Raw genomic sequence first — 7,794 nt, 5'->3', positions numbered from 1 at the left:
CCACTCCGGCTTACTCATTCTTTAGACTAAGGAAGAAGTATATGGCACATGTAATACTAAACTAATATATATGTGCATACACATATAAATACATCAACTTTCCCTTGAAATATATGCCCTCACAGTACTATAAAAATTTACTTTCAAATTATTTTATTCACTGCCGCTATGCCCGCCCACTTATTTTGCGCCAAACTACCGCGTAATATTTTCCTTGACATTTCCATTTTGTTGTTGCTGTTATTTTGCTTGCTTTACGCACACATATGTATGCGCATATTAAGTTTGTAAGTGTGTTTATTGATACTTGTGTGTCAAGGCAGCAATGGCAGCAGTAGCAGCAGCAGCTAAATTAAATTCTTGTGACATAATTTATGTGGCCAAACAGGTGTTTGCTTGGCCCTCCAGGTGCAGGTGAGCATGAGAGCTCAAGGAAATATAGAGATGAATGAAAACAGCAAAAAGCCAAAGGAGAATGCAGTGCGGTGCGGTGGCGTGGCAGTAAATATGGTTGCTCCACTAATGTCTACGCGATATGTCACCAAAGCAGCAAAAGCTGAGGCAGGCAAAAAGTGGAGAGAAAAATAGAAATCGGTGACATAAATGTAACGAGTAGTAGGAGATGCTGCAGCAAAACCAGGCGAAGAAATGTGGCTGGAGCAACAGCTGTTGCAGTAGCTTTGTTTGGCCAGCGGCGGCGACGGTGGTAGCAACGGCGGCAGCAGCCAACGATGATAACCTGCAACCTGCGATGCGGTAGTGAAGGAAGGTGGGCTAAAAAGTCACCAGCGTTTACGTCAAGCATTACACCAAGCCGCATGGAACCATACTTGCGCACATACATATATACTATATATGAATGTAAGTGCATATGTATGTTTAGGGGCATGCCACTTCGGAAGTGTATAGAGGTAAGAATCCAAGTGGCAACACAATATACGGGTAAGTAAATAACTTAAGCGTATATTTGTAAATATATTTGTTGGTTATATATCATGCGGCAGCTATGCCACTTGCAACACATAAATACATACAAATGCACCTCCAACTCATTGTTCAACGCCATGCCACTTTGTTACAGTTGCCACGGCAATTTTCACGTGATACATTATGCGCTGCTGGTGCTGCTGCTACCTGCCATCGAGGCACCATTGGCCCCAAATGCCTGTTGCCTTGTAGCTTTTGTTCTGCATTCAACACACTTGCGGCACACTTGTGTGCAAGTGTTAGTGTTTGCGTATTTTTATCATTGCTGCCACTTACAATAAAGCTGTGGCACAGTGCTCGCTAGCATTATTAGCGCTGGTAACAGTTGACAACACACACACACAGACACACTTACATACACTCATGCTCAACTGTATTTATTCGTACATGGCACAGGTGTACCCTCTGTGCCACACTGCAGCAGCAGCTATTGAAAACATTCGAAGAGACATCAGTTTGTCGCATTTGCAATTGTTACGTGGCGCTTCATCTTCGGCTCCTCAAATCTAGCAGTTGTGTATGATACCTGCATTGTAACCACTAGAACCGCTGCTGTATTTTTTATTTGCCCAGCAAGCAACATCTCGTTTGTTGTTGTTTTACGCAAGGTTCTGGCATTTGTTCTGCCCGCAGCGGTGTTTCACCTTTTCATGCTCGAAGTGTTGTGAATGCGAGTTTTTGTGGCACAAATTGCGCTAAAATACATACATGCGAATAGATGTGTGTATGTGTGTGTTATATATGGCATGTGTGGTGGAACCATATGCAAAGTTGAGCTCACAATGCCACAGTGCAAGATTGTTTATTAAAAGTCAACAGCAGTCGCGACGCGTCTGTGGCGTTTACGGGTGTCACTATGCTGCATTTAAATAATGCCCTCACATTGAAACCTTATCACATATTGCATATTAGGTGTTGCATATATAAACAGATCCCCTTTTTCATATTACATAAAATACAACTGTGAATATATCTGTAAGTACCAGTTTGGAGTCATAAGTGGTTTATAGCTACAGGCTCTCATCAGTAGTTCTTTTTTGGTTGGAGCCCTAAAAAAATAACTTCAAAACAGAAATGATGAAAGAATTAAATATTGAATATTCAGAAATGTATATAAAATTAATCTTTTTTGATTCGAATAACGTTGAAAAGTATTTGAAACTTATTTCCATAGTAAAATATGATAAATTCTAAACTTTATTGAGAAAGTTAGGCTCAGAGAAGTACTCTGAATCCATGAAGGAGGCACAATAGATTTTTCAGGCCGCAGCACTAAATCCACGCGTATTAATAACAACAATAATAATAAACACTTGCCGAAATTAAACACTAGAAAGCTTCGAAAATTAGTTAACTATTTTAAGGCTGTTGTATTATTGGAAACGCTGAACAAAGAGATTAGTCTCGTATAACTAATAATAGTCATATACTGCGTTGCTAAAACTATTTCTGAAATCACTAACAAACATTATGAGAAAGATCAACAAAATCAGATGTAAAAGCACTCCAGTTCAACTGACAAGCGAAATAAACCGAAGTGCTTAATAAGACTCAATAAGAACATCGAAGAGCACATGTAGGATAAATATAATAAAAGCATTGGTAGCACCTCCGGGCGATTGAAACGCTAAGTATACAAAATATGTAAAAACTTTAGTATTCACACGAAGTTCGAAAATAATGAAGAAATGCCTAAGCGTAGGCTCGATACACTCAAACAAGAACTAAGATCGCTAACAACCAGAAGTGAAAGGTATAACAAGTAAGCCACATAATCGCACGTTTGAAAGCAATCAAAAGCTATTTCTGCGACAGCAAAAACAAACCACGAACGTTCAAAGGCAGGCGCGACAGGCATCAATGGACGAATTTACATCATACTGGTCATCTATTTGGTACAAGCCTCAGCAATACAACGCCTCGGTAAGCTGGATAGCAGAAGTGAAGGAAAAGTACTCTATTATTCCAATACTCGGTTTTTCAGCCGTAACACCTGAAGAGGTTGCGAAAGTTGCTCGAAGGCTCCACAATTGCAAAACTCCGGGTTGTGACGACTTACGTGCTTATTGGTTCAAAAAGCTCACATGTATAATAAACTTGCAGTCCTCTTCATCAAGATAATAACCGGCGAAGAAGAATTGCCATGTTTTGCCACGCTTGGTATAACATATATGATTCCAATATGTGATGAAGCGAGAGACCCTTTAAAATTCAGGCCAATCACCTGTCTGCCAGTTATTTACAAAATACTCACGTCGTGCATAACTAACCTCTTTTATGAACATATCAAAACAAATAGTCTGATCGCAGAAGAGCAGAAAGGATGTATACGAGCATCACAAGGTTGCAAAGAGCAGTTGATTATAGATCAAGTTGTCCTTGGGCAATCTAAAAAGTATAACAGAAACCTCTATGTAGCTTATATTGATTGGATGAAAGCATTCGATTCGGTTTAACACTCTTGCCTCACTGAAGTACTTCGTATTTACAACTTCAATCCCATTATCATAGTTTTTCTATAAAAAATTATGCAACGCTACAGGACAAGAATAAAAATACCTGGTTCTGAAAGCTGTCAATATTCAACCGAAATAAACATTCGAAATGGCATCTTTCAAGGTGACTCGTTGAGTCCACTCTGGTTTGTTCTTAACATGAACCCCTTAAGAGACATCCTGAATAAGACGGGACATGGGTTTGTATTAAAGCACGGATAGTCTGGAAGATACCGGCTAAGCCACCTTTTTTACGTAAATGATTTGAAGCTCTACGCTAGCAATTCCAACCATTTAGATAAGCTTTTGAATTCTGTCGAAATCTTCTCCAATGGCATTAAAATGCCTATTGGACTTGATAAGTGCCGAAAGATCACAATACTTACAGTGAAAGTGCTTTCACGACATGTAACTACGGAAAGTAGCGGACTCAACATAACAAATGGAACCGGCAGATGTAGACAAGTATACTGGAGCTATGCAAAGCAACAGCATAAATACGATGCAAATGAGGAAAAATCGGATCGCAGAATTTAAAAGGCGTCTTCACGCTGTCTGTAAAACCCAATTTAATAACATATGCACGCTGTAAATTCATTTGTGATTCGGGTGTTATCGTATAGCTTCCGAATTTTAAAATGGTCATCTAGTGAAATAGAAAATCTGCAGCGAATAATACGTATAATTACGACTAAATACAAGGCACGCCATCGAAAAAGCTTTGTCATTCGAAGGATGCTACCTAGGAAAGTGGGAGGCAGAGGACATATTCATATTGGATCACTCCATGATAAACTAATCTTAAACATCAGCGGATATTTTCAACAAAAGTGTTCCTTATCCGAACTGCACAGGGCTGTTCGAGCTGTGGATGATAATTACATCCCGCTTCGAATGAGTCAATGCTACGAAATCAGGAATACCACATCCACAGAAGAAAAGATTGATGAGATGATTTGAAATGGCTGTTCACGGCGTTTATCGAAAATGCTTGTTGAGTTAAGCCCACATGTCGATCAAAAATTGTCACACTTGTACCTTACCAACGGAGGGAGTGATTTTCGGCATAGAAGATGAAGTGATCCCAACAAGAGACTACATCAAATATGTAATGCAAGATCCAAAGGCTGTAGCTGATAGATTTCGAAGATGCAATTGCCGGAGTAAAACTTTAGACCACGTGCTAACTGTGTGCCCCATGCTGACAAACTCAGTATATCTGAAGCGCCACAATGACATTGCGAAAACAATTCCTCTAAAACTAGCACAAATTTGACCAAAGCAAGATATCGTACTTCAGATATATCCCATAACCTCAGATATATCCTCATAACCTCATATTGATAAATCTAATAAGATTCTTTTTATAATTTATTTTGCGGTTCCCCTTAACAAGAACATGCAAAAAACATATGCAGGAAAGATATCAAAATATTCTGACTTAGGTATCGATATCAAACGTCAGTGGAAGCTAAGGAAGCTGTACATGCTTCCAATTATCATCTCAGCTCATGGACTCTTGCATAACAATTTAGCAGACAACTTTAAAACTCTTCGCCTCTGTTATTACTTTTTTTGTTTTTTGTAATTTTAGTTATGGATTCTGGATCGGCTTCTCATTGTCTTCAGATCCTTGAAATACCTATATAATCTAACATACACGAGCACATAGCAGTGCTGCTCACAAGCAAATCACAAACGAGCTCACTTTGCTACTGTTACCGCATACGGAGTACAGTACAAAGCAAGAGTTATGTGAGTGTACATTAAGCGCTAATGTTAATGTTATTGGCGATTCTTCTGTTGAGTAACATAACTAATCCTCGTATGTGGAGATCATTGAGAATCAATGCAAAGAATTATGATGGGACGTTAATGTTACCACAAATTGATGACTGCTAAGAGGTGCGATCGTAGAGTGCAAAAAATGGCTTAAATATTTTCTGTAATTTTTTTTTTTGGTTTTGAAAGCTCTGTACAGCTTTCAAAAATGGTGATCGGAAAAAAGTTTAATTTATTATATAATTGTTTTTTATTTAATTTATTTGTTTCATAGTCGGTAAGAATTTATTGTTTTTTTGACTGAATGAACTAATAAATAACTAATTTGTAAGCAACTTTTGCGAAGTAGTCAGTACGAATTTTTTGCTCGCTCTACTAAATAATAAAATAAATAAATAATAAAAAATAGTTTAAAGAAACTAAAAAACACGCTTTTATTGCCAATCGAACAAAAAAGTAGAAAATAAATTTTAATGAAAAAGAGTCCTATAATGAAGTAATAGCAAATCGAACGATCCGTCCTAGTCTACTACCTCAGAACAGAATTATAACAAAAATTAAGATACAAATAGAGTAATTCAAATTAGAGTTAAAAGCGTGGGATGCTTGATATAGTAAATATTACAATCATTCTATTGGCAACTACCTATGTACAGAAGGTTATGAAAGTGAAGCAAAAGCACTCGTTCTTCGTGACCATTTCGCCAAAAATTCCACGCATATCGTTCCGCAACCACCGTATTCGCCTGATTTGGCTCCGTGTGACTTCTGGCTATTCCCAAAACTCAAGAGACCACTCCGGGGAACGCGTTTCGAGTCGATTGAGGAGATAAAAGCTGAATCGAAGAAGGTGCTGATGGCTATACCGGAAATGGACTATTTGGCATGTTTCGGGGATTGGAAAAATCGTTGGCATAAGTGTATTTCATCGAGAGGGGATTGTTTTGAAGGGGATGAACAGGTAAAAAAAGAAAATATTAATCCTGGCAATCCTAATAAGGATAATGGAAAACTTTTATCAAATTATTGCATTGTCATCGGTCCTTGATAGGTGTGCAAAATTCCAAGTCGATCAGATTTTTAGAAGCCAGTGAAAATTAAACTCAAATATTCCGTTACATACATACATACAACCCGACCTAATAAAAGGGTGTTAAAAAAAGTCTCGTAATTTACATTTGCTGCATTATCGTTCTATTTATCTCCCACTCGAACAGCTCCTTTGAAAATTGTGAACTTAAATTCCAAGCAACAATCACTTGCCACAAATGACCAAAATATGTGACACTTTAAGTGCATACAATGTCACTCAAGTTGAAAATGCGTGCACGTGTGAAAAATAAGTCTTAAATTTAAAATTCTCAAAAATCGTGTCAGCGATAACGAAGCTGCACTTGCCCCACTAACAAATCAAATACATTTTAATAGGAAATAGAAAATAAGAGTAGTTGATTGCATATAAGCGCATGTATGTGCCGCCGCACGCTCACACGTGTCCTTGACGCATGCAACATGCCACATAGAGTTGGTTTATAGAGCGCTTTAATCCATTGCTGACGCAGCAGGGCGTCAATGAGCATCAATGAGCTATAACCATGTCACATTATTGCTTTTGTTTGTCCTGCAAAGTGCCGGCAATTAGTAGTAGAATATGTGTCGACTTAACGGCAATGAAAGTGAGGAAGTAGTTTTTTTTTTGGAAATTTTGTATTTTTCAATTTTCTTTTTTTATTTATTTTTTTAATGTTTTTTCATGCCTTTGACTACTTTAATGTCATTCACTGATTGAAGCGCTACTGTAGCTCACTTTCTGTTCGCTTATAAAATTTTTAAAATTTTTCTTTGCTTTGTGCCGCCCTCTTTGTGGAATATGTATCGCACTGCCCCGTGAAATATCGCTTTCTCAAACGCAAGTCAAACGGAAAAAAGTCGCTCAAAGGGTCGTACATATGAATGTATGAACATATGTATGTATATGCATTTCATTTTATTACAACACCCACACATTATTCGCATCGCTTTCTTCCCTTGCATTGCCTATTGACCGCCTTGTAGTTGTTCGTATTACTCGAGCTGAGTTTTAGTCTTTAAACGGCTGCTTTGCTTCATCAACCCTATTGCCTTTAACTCCCTCCTTCATCAATTGGACTCCTTTGCTGGCTCCTGCTCTTGCTCCTTGGAAAATTACATTGAAAATTCTTTCATGCCACACATTTGCTTTGACATTTTTTTATTTTCATTATTTACTTCCCTTTTTTCCTTTAAATTTTTTCTTATCGCAAAGCAGGCGTAGTTCCCCCAGTGTGTTGCTCGCTTTCTTAGTTTCCCTGCTTTTTTCAGTGCCTTAAAGTACTTTATTTTTAAAAATGCGCTTTCTTCTCTATTTTTCTTAGTTGCGACTTTCTACTATGTTTCATTTTCATTTTTACTTTTTTCATATCAGAAGTTAAATGAAGCAAACAATTGTATGTTATTTGAGCTGTTGCCACACTAATCAAAGGCCAGTCTCAATTTCAGAGTTGTGTGAGTA

The sequence above is a fragment of the Anastrepha obliqua genome, chromosome 4 (assembly GCF_027943255.1).
Source record: "Anastrepha obliqua isolate idAnaObli1 chromosome 4, idAnaObli1_1.0, whole genome shotgun sequence".
Lineage (NCBI taxonomy): Eukaryota > Metazoa > Arthropoda > Insecta > Diptera > Tephritidae > Anastrepha > Anastrepha obliqua.
This window is presented reverse-complemented; position numbering follows the sequence as displayed.